Raw genomic sequence first — 8920 nt, 5'->3', positions numbered from 1 at the left:
GATGGCGTGGCGCAGCTGCCGGTGAAAGCCGACCCAGACCTCGGTCATGGCGGATGATGGCATCATGTTTCGTCGTTACCTTGTTGAAGGCATTGTCTCCGCAGTCTGGGTTTTTGCCTGGGCTGCTCTAGGGGAAACCTTAGACCCGTGTCTCCCGGATCGAACGATGGCGACGTGCAACACCGTTCTCCCTGTTTGGGGCATCATTTTTGGAACAGACAACAGATGGCGGTGGTGCTGAGGTGGAGCGGTGTGCTTTTGCTGTGTCGGCGTCGTTAAGTCGCCGCGGCATGGTGCAGTGGTGTCTCGGGACGGATGCAGTGTGATGGACTCGCGCATGATGGTGGAGTCGTCTGGCGCCATGGCGGCATCGATGGCAGGCCTGGCATGGTCCATGCGATGATCTCTCTTGAAGATGGAGTCGAGGAAGACGGCGGTAGCAACTTCTATGGCGTGTGCGTTGACGTATGCTGAGAGTCTGCTTGACTGGATGTGCTTCACATATGCTATTGGGCGGCCTGGCAAATCATGTGGTTTTTGATTGATGTGAGTTGGTGAATTGTCAACCCCTTCATCCCTCTGTAGGTTTAGCGAGGTGGCTTCGAGTTTGATCTTTTGTATTGCTCTTGTAAGGTGTTGTGAATAATCTAATAAAAAAGCCATGTGCATCACTTGGATGCAGAAGCTGGGGCGATATTTCCCCCATTTCGAAAAAAATGTACACAGAATTATAATCCGCAAGGCAAACTGCAAAGTAGCTGGATTTAGCAAACTGACAACTTGTACAATTCATATTTGAAGAACTTCTACACGGAAAATTTATAACTGAACTTGCATAAGTCTCAATTTCTCGGTACATAATAAAACTATCAATCAATTTGGTCCGTAGTAGCAACCAAGAAATATCCCAAATGGAACCAAATAAATGGCACTGAATGAGAAGGAGCAGAAACACCCCAAACGGATACAAGACAGATAGATCACACATGGATCAGCACGAAGTGACATTATATTGGAAAACGAGATCACACAAGTCATAAAGGATGCAAGGTTTGATGCTCTCACCAATCTGAAAAATGAACGCTCAGCTTCAAGCTCCAACTGCAGCAACCTTCTGTAACTGAAATAAAAGATACAATTTTTTATCGCACCAGAAAGGCCAAGACGCAAATAAAAAAGGATCAGTGAACTGTGGGCATCCATTTGCAGCCTAAGTTGCATAACATTATACCATTCTAAACTATGCTAGCAATTCAGAAATTCTCTAAAGATGGTTACAGAAATCAGTTTCTAGAAAAGTAATAGGTATTGACTGAAATAGAGGTAATGCTGCCATCCACAAGGTAAAAAAATTCAAATAAAGACAGTAGCTTCAAATTTAAGGAAGTATAGCAATATTTCACTCTTCCTTCCTTTTCAAATACAGGCTCACACTGATATATATACTCATGTCAGCAGTGTCCAATCCACTAAGCTAGCGCACCCGGAGAGCCAATATGATGGTGATGATGCACAATTCTGGCTTTACGTGGTGAGAAACAAAACAAGATCCATCCAATATCTGAAATACTTTTGTCCACCCACACATGGGTGTGGGTGTTTCCATCGCCGTCCATTATTCCCTCGTGATTTGTGCCCACCATGGTAAGGGGAAAGATTCTTTGATTATTGTATGCATCTTACACTAGTAGGAAAAAACTCATATGTGGCGCACATAAACCATATTCTGTGGCGCATTAGTTGGTGCGTCACAGAATTCTAGCCATAAAATAAGAATTTGGTTGCGCACCTGCCCATGCACCACCAGGCAACAGAAAGAGAAAGTCTTATTTATGTGGCGCACCGGCGGTGGTGCGCCACATAAATTTTTTTTGGATTTCAAAATAAAAATGGCGGCCAGATCTAGATCTAGATCTGGGGCCGCCAAAAAAAATCGCCAGAAGGTCGCGGAGGGGGTGGTTAGGTGGGTTGGGTGGGTGGGGTGGGTGGGTGGAGGAGGAGGCCGGCCGGCGGCGGGGGTGGTGGTGGTGGAGGTGGAGGTGGTCGCCGGAGGAGGAGGAGAAGGTGGTGGTGGAGGAGGTGGTCGCCGGAGGAGGTCGTCGTCGTCGGAGGTGGTCGCCGGAGTAAGTCGCTGGAGGAGGAGGTGGTCGCCGGAGGAGGAGGTGGTCGCCGGAGCAGGAGGAGGTTGTCGGGTGTGGGTGGAGGAGGAGGGAGAAGAAGGGAGGAGAAAGAGGAGAAGGGAGGAGAAAGAGGAGAAGGGAGAAAAATGGGAGAAGTGAGGAGAAATGGAGGAGAAGTGAGGAGAAGTGGAGAAGAAGAGGAGGAGAAGGGCGCCACCGAAATTCAAACTTTGGGCTAAGAATTCTGTGGCACATGGGCATATGGTGCGCCATAGAATTTGTTTTGAATTTTTATTTTTGCAGAAAAAGATCTTGACTTTGGCATATCTTTTTACTCTTTTCGAATATGGCGATTCTAAAAATTATCTAACCGGGAAAGCCCTTGTGAATTCGGATGTATAATTTTCTCTCGATCAGTGGAGAAGGAAAAGCTTCTTTCTTTGGCGCACAACAGAATGCGTATTTTCTATGACGTATCATCCCATGTACGCCACAGAAAGTCTTATTTTTGTGGCGCACCCAAACTGGTGCGCCACAGAATGTCTTAATTATGTGGCGCACGGGATCGTATGCGCCACAGAAATAGTGAAACCAATGATTGGGTTGAGACCCACCTTATTTTTGTGGCGCATATGAGTGAGGTGCGCCACAAAATTCGCTATTTCAGTAGCGCACATTGTCTGGTGCGCCACAGAAATACGCACGCAAAACTGGTGCGCCAGAGTATAGCATCCCACCTATAGCTAGTTTCCTACTAGTGTTACTACAGATACGTGTAATTGGTATCTTCAGGATATTAATATATCTTTTATCAAAAAGATAATAATAGATAGATACGACATGTTTTTTTATTTTGTTATTTATTTATTTATTATTTGTACGCATCTTTGATATCTTTTGATACCTTAGCGCAGATGCTGGGTGTAATTGATATCTTCGAGATATTCATATATTTTTATCAAAAATAATAATAGATAGATACGATGGTTTTTTGTTTATCTCTTTGTTTATTTATTTATTAATTGTATGCATCTTTGATATCTTAGTGCAAATGCTAGGTGTAATTGACATCTTCGAGATATTAATATATATTTTTTCTATCGAAAAGATAATAATAGATATATATGACTATTTATTCATTAGTTGTATCCATATTTAATATCTTTTGATATCTTAGTGCAGGTGTTGGGTGTAATTGGTATCTTCGAGATATTAATATATTTTTTTATCAAAAAATAGATACGACATGTTTTTATTTCTCTCTTTGTTTCTTTATTTATTAGATGCATGCATCTTTGATATCTTTTCATATCTTAGTGCAGATGGTGGATGTAATTGGTATTTTTGAGATAGTAATATTTTTATCAAAAAAAGATATATACGATGTTTTTTTTCTTCTTCGTTTATTTATGTATTAGGTGTATGCATATTTGATATCTTTTGATTTCTTAGTGCAGATGCTCGATGTAATTGGTATCTTTAAAATATAAATATATTTTTGTATAAAAATAAATTTATTTCTCTCTTTGTTTATTTATTTATTAGATGTATGCATCTTTGATATCTTAGTGCAGATATTGGGTGTAATTAGAATCTTCGAGATATTAATATATTTTTTTTTAAAATTGATAATAGATAGATACGACTGGTTTTTTCTCTCTTTGTTTAATTATTTATTAGATGTGTGCATCTTTGATATCTTTTGAAATCTTAGTGCATATGGTTTATTCGAGATATTAATTATTTTTATCAAAAAGATAATAATAGATAGATACGACGGGTTCCTTTATTTCTCTCTTCGATTGTTTGTTTCTTTATTAGATGTATACATCTTTGATATCTTAATGCAGATGCTGAGTGTAATTGCTATTTTCGAGATAAAAATATAACTTTTTATCCCAAAAAAATAGATAGCTACGACGACTTTTTTCTATCTTCGTTTATTTATTAATTAGTTGTATGGATCTTCGATATCTTTTGATATCTTAGTGCAGATGCTATGTGTAATTGGTATCTTCGAGATATTAATATATTTTTATAAAAAATAGAAATATATGACGTTTTTTTTATTTCTCTCTCTAGTATGCATCTTTGATATCGTAATGGATATGTTGGGTGTAATTGCTATCTTCCAGATATTAATATATTTTTTATCAAAAAATAATAATAGTTATATACAGCGGGTTTTTCTGTTTCTCTTTTGGTTTATTTATTTATTAGTTGTATGCATCTTTGATATCTTTTTATATCATATTGAAGATACTTTGTGTAGTTGGTATCTTCGAGATATTAATGTAACCTTTTATCAGAAAAAGATACATATGACGGTTTTGATATCTTAGTGCAAATGCTGGGTGTAATTGCTATCTTCAAGATATTAATAATATTTTATCAAAAAATAATAATAATTAGATACGTCATGTTTTTTTATTTCCGTTTTTATTTATTTATTTATTAGATGTATGCATCTTTGATATATTTTGATACCTTAGTGCAGATGCTAGGTGTAATTGATATCTTCGAGATATTAATATATTTTTTTATCAAAAATAATAATAGATAGATACGAAGGTTTTTTATTTATCTCTTTGTTTGTTTGTTTGTTTATTAATTGTATGCATCTTTGATATCTTAGTGCAAATGTTGGGTGTAATTGGTATCTTCAAGATATTAATATATTTTTTTTATCAAAAAGATAATAATAGATATATACGACATTTTTTATTTCTCTCTTTGTTTAGTTGTTTATTAGTTGTATCCATATTTGATATCTTTTGAAATCTTAGTGCAGATGTTGTATGTAATTGGTATCTTCAAGATATTAATATATTTTTTTATCAAAAAATAGATACGATATTTTTTATTTCTCTCTTTGTTTCTTTATTTTTTAGATGCACGCTCTTTGATATCCTTTGATATCTTAGTGCAGATGTTGGATGTAATTGGTATCTTTGAGATATTAATATTTTTTATCAAAAAATATAGATAGATATGATGTTTTTTATTTCTCTTTATTTATTTATTTATTTATTAGGTGTATGCATCTTTGATATCTTTTGATTTCCTAGTGCATATTGATGTCTACGTTCCCCCTCCTTTCCTGTAGACAGTGTTGGGCCTCCAAGAGCAGAGGTTTGTAGAACAGCAGCAAGTTTTCCCTTAAGTGGATCACCCAAGGTTTATCGAACTCAGGGAGGAAGAGGTCAAAGATATCCCTCTCATGCAACCCTGCAACCACAAAGCAAGAAGTCTCTTGTGTCCCCAACACACCTAATAGGTGCACTAGTTCGGCGAAGAGATAGTGAAATACAGGTGGTATGAATATATATGAGCAGTAGCAACGGTGCGTAAAAATAGCTTGCCGGGCGTGTAGTTGATGGTGGTAGTATTGCAGCAGTAGTAACGCAAAGAAACAAAGAAACAAGCGATAGTAACGCAGCAGTATTTAGGAACAAGGCCTAGGGATTACACTTTCACTAGTGGACACTCTCAACATTGATCACATAACAGAATAGATAAATGCATACTCTACACTTTTGTTGGATGATGAACACATTGCGTAGGATTACACGAACCCTCAATGCCGGAGTTAACAAGCTCCACAATAATGCTCATATTTAAGTAACCTTATAGTGTAAGATAGATCAACAGACTAAACCAAGTACTAACATAGCATGCACACTGTCACCTTCATGCATATGTAGGAGGAATAGATCACATCAATATTATCATAGCAATAGTTAACTTCGCAATCTACAAGAGATCATGATCATAGCATAAACCAAGTACTAACACGGTGCACACACTGTCACCTTTACACACGTGCAGGAGGAATAGAACTACTTTAATAACTTTGCTAGAGTAGCACATAGATAAATTGTGATACAAACTCATATGAATCTCAATCATGTAAAGCAGCTCATGAGATTATTGTATTGAGGTACATGGGAGAGAGATGAACCACATAGCTACAGTGGAGCCCTCAGCCTCGGAGGTGGATTACTCCCTCCTCATCATGGAAGCAGCGATGGCGGTGAAGATGGCGGTGAAGACGGCGGTGGAGATGGCTCCGGGGCAATTCCCCGTCCGCAGTGGTGCCGGAACAGAGAGTTCTGTCCCCCGAATTGGAGTTTCGCGACGGTGGCGGCGCCCCTGGAGTCTTTCTGGAGTTTCGTTAATTGGTACTGCGTTTTTAGGTCGAAAGGGCTTTTATAGGCGAAGAGGCGGCGCAGGGGGGCACCTGGAGGCGCCACACCCTAGGCCGGCGCGGCCTAGGCCTGGCCCGCGCCGCCATGTGGTGTGGTGACCCCCTGGCCCCTCTCCGACTCTTCTTCGGTGTTCTGGACGCTTCCGGGAAAAATAGGAGGTTTGGCGTTGATTTCGTCCAATTCCGAGAATATTGCCCCGAACAGCCTTTCGGAACCAAAAACAGAAAACAGGAAAGGTCACTGTGGCATCTTGTTAATAGGTTAGTTCCGGAAAATGCATGAAAATGATATAAAGTGTGAACAAAACATGTTGGTATTGTCATAAAACAAGCATGGAACATCGGAAATTATACATACGTTGGAGACGTATCAGCATCCCCAAGCTTAGTTCCTACTCGTCCTCGAGTAGGTAAACGATAAAAGATAATTTCTGAGGTGACATTCTACCAACATAATCTTAATCATACCATTGTAAAGCATATGAGATGAATGCAGCGATTCGAAACAATGTAAATGCAATGAGTAAACAAGTGAATCATATAGCAAAGACTTTTCATGAATAGTACTTTCGAGACAAGCATCAATAAGTCTTGCATAAGAGTTACTCATAAAGCAATAAATTCATAGCAGAGACATTGAAGCAACACAATGGAAGATTAAGTTTCAGCGGTTGCTTTCAACTTGTAACATGTATATCTCATTGATAGTTGTCAATGCAAAGCAATATAACAAATGCAATAAGCAAGTATATAAGAATCAATGCACAGTTCACACAAATGTTTGCTTCTTGAGGTGGAGAAAGATAGGTGAACTGACTCAACAATAAAAGTAAAAGAATGGTCCTTCAAAGAGGAAAGCATCGATTGCTATATTTGTGCTAGAGCTTTTATTTTGAAAACATGAAACAATTTTGTCAACGGTAGTAATAAAGCATATGTATCATGTAAATTATATCTTACAAGTTGCAAGCCTCATGCATAGTATACTAATAGTGCCCGCACCTTGTCCTAATTAGCTTGGACTACCGGATCATCACAATGCACATGTTTTAACCAAGTGTCACAAAGGGGTACCTCTATGCCGCCTGTACAAAGGTCTAAGGAGAAAGCTCGCATTGGATTTCTCGCTATTGATTATTCTCAACTTAGACATCCATCTTTGGGACAACATAGACAACAGATAATGGACTCCTCTTTTATGCATAAGCATGTAACAACAATTAATAATTTTCTCATATGAGATTGAGGATATATGTCCAAAACTGAAACTTCCACCATGGATCATGGCTTTAGTTAGCGGCCCAATGTTCTTCTCTAACAATATGCATGCTTAACCATATGGTGGTAGATCTCTCTTACTTCAGACAAGACGGACATGCATAGCAACTCACATGAAATTCAACAATGAATAGTTGATGGCGTCCCCAGTGAACATGGTTATCGCACAACAAGCAACTTAATAAGAGATAAAGTGCATAATTACATATTCAATACCACAATAGTTTTTAAGCTATTTGTCCCATGAGCTATATATTGCAAAGGTGAATGATGGAATTTTAAAGGTAGCACTCAAGCAATTTACTTTGGAATGGCGGAAAATACCATGTAGTAGGTAGGTATGGTGGACACAAATGGCATAGTGTTGTTTGGCTCAAGGATTTGGATGCATGAGAAGTATTCCCTCTCGATACAAGGTTTAGGCTAGCAAGGTTGTTTGAAGCAAACACAAGCATGAACTAGTACAGCAAAACTCACATAGAAGACATATTACAAGCATTATAAAACTATACATCGTCTTCCTTGTTGTTCAAACATCTTACTAGAAAATATCTAGACTCTAGAGAAACCACTCATGCAAACCAAATTTTAACAAGCTCTATGTATTTCCTCACTAATGGGTGCAAGGTATATGATGCAAGAGCTTAAACAAGAGCACAACAATTGCCAAGTATCACATTATTCAAGACATCACACCAATTTCTACATGTAGCATTTTCCAATTCCAACCATATAATAATTTAACGAAGCAGTTTCAACCTTCGCCATGAATATTATGAGCTAAGAACACATGTGTTCATACGAACCAGCGGAGCGTGTCTCTCTCCCACACAAGCATTTATTCAAACACAAACAAAAACAAAAGCATACAGACGCTCCAAGTAAAGCACATAAGATGTGACCGAATAAAAATATAGTTTCAAGAGAAGGAACCTGATAATTTGTCGATGAAGAAGGGGATGCCTTGGACATCCCCAAGCTTAGACGCTTGAGTCTTCTTGAAATATGCAGGGATGAACCACCGGGGCATCCCCAAGCTTAGAGCTTTCACTCTTCTTGATCATAGTATATCATCCTCCTTTCTTGACCCTTGAAAACTTCCTCCACACCAAACTCGAAACAACTCATTAGAGGGTTAGTGCACAATAAAAATTAACATATTCGGAGGTGACACAATCATTCTTAACACTTCTGGACATTGCATAATGCTACTGGACATTAGTGGATCAAAGAAATTCATCCAACATAGCAAAAGAGGCAATGCGAAATAAAAGGCAGAATCTGTCAAAACAGAACAGTTCGTATTGACGAATTT

The sequence above is a fragment of the Lolium perenne genome, chromosome 3 (assembly GCF_019359855.2).
Source record: "Lolium perenne isolate Kyuss_39 chromosome 3, Kyuss_2.0, whole genome shotgun sequence".
In the NCBI taxonomy this organism is placed as follows: Eukaryota; Viridiplantae; Streptophyta; class Magnoliopsida; order Poales; family Poaceae; genus Lolium; species Lolium perenne.
This window is presented reverse-complemented; position numbering follows the sequence as displayed.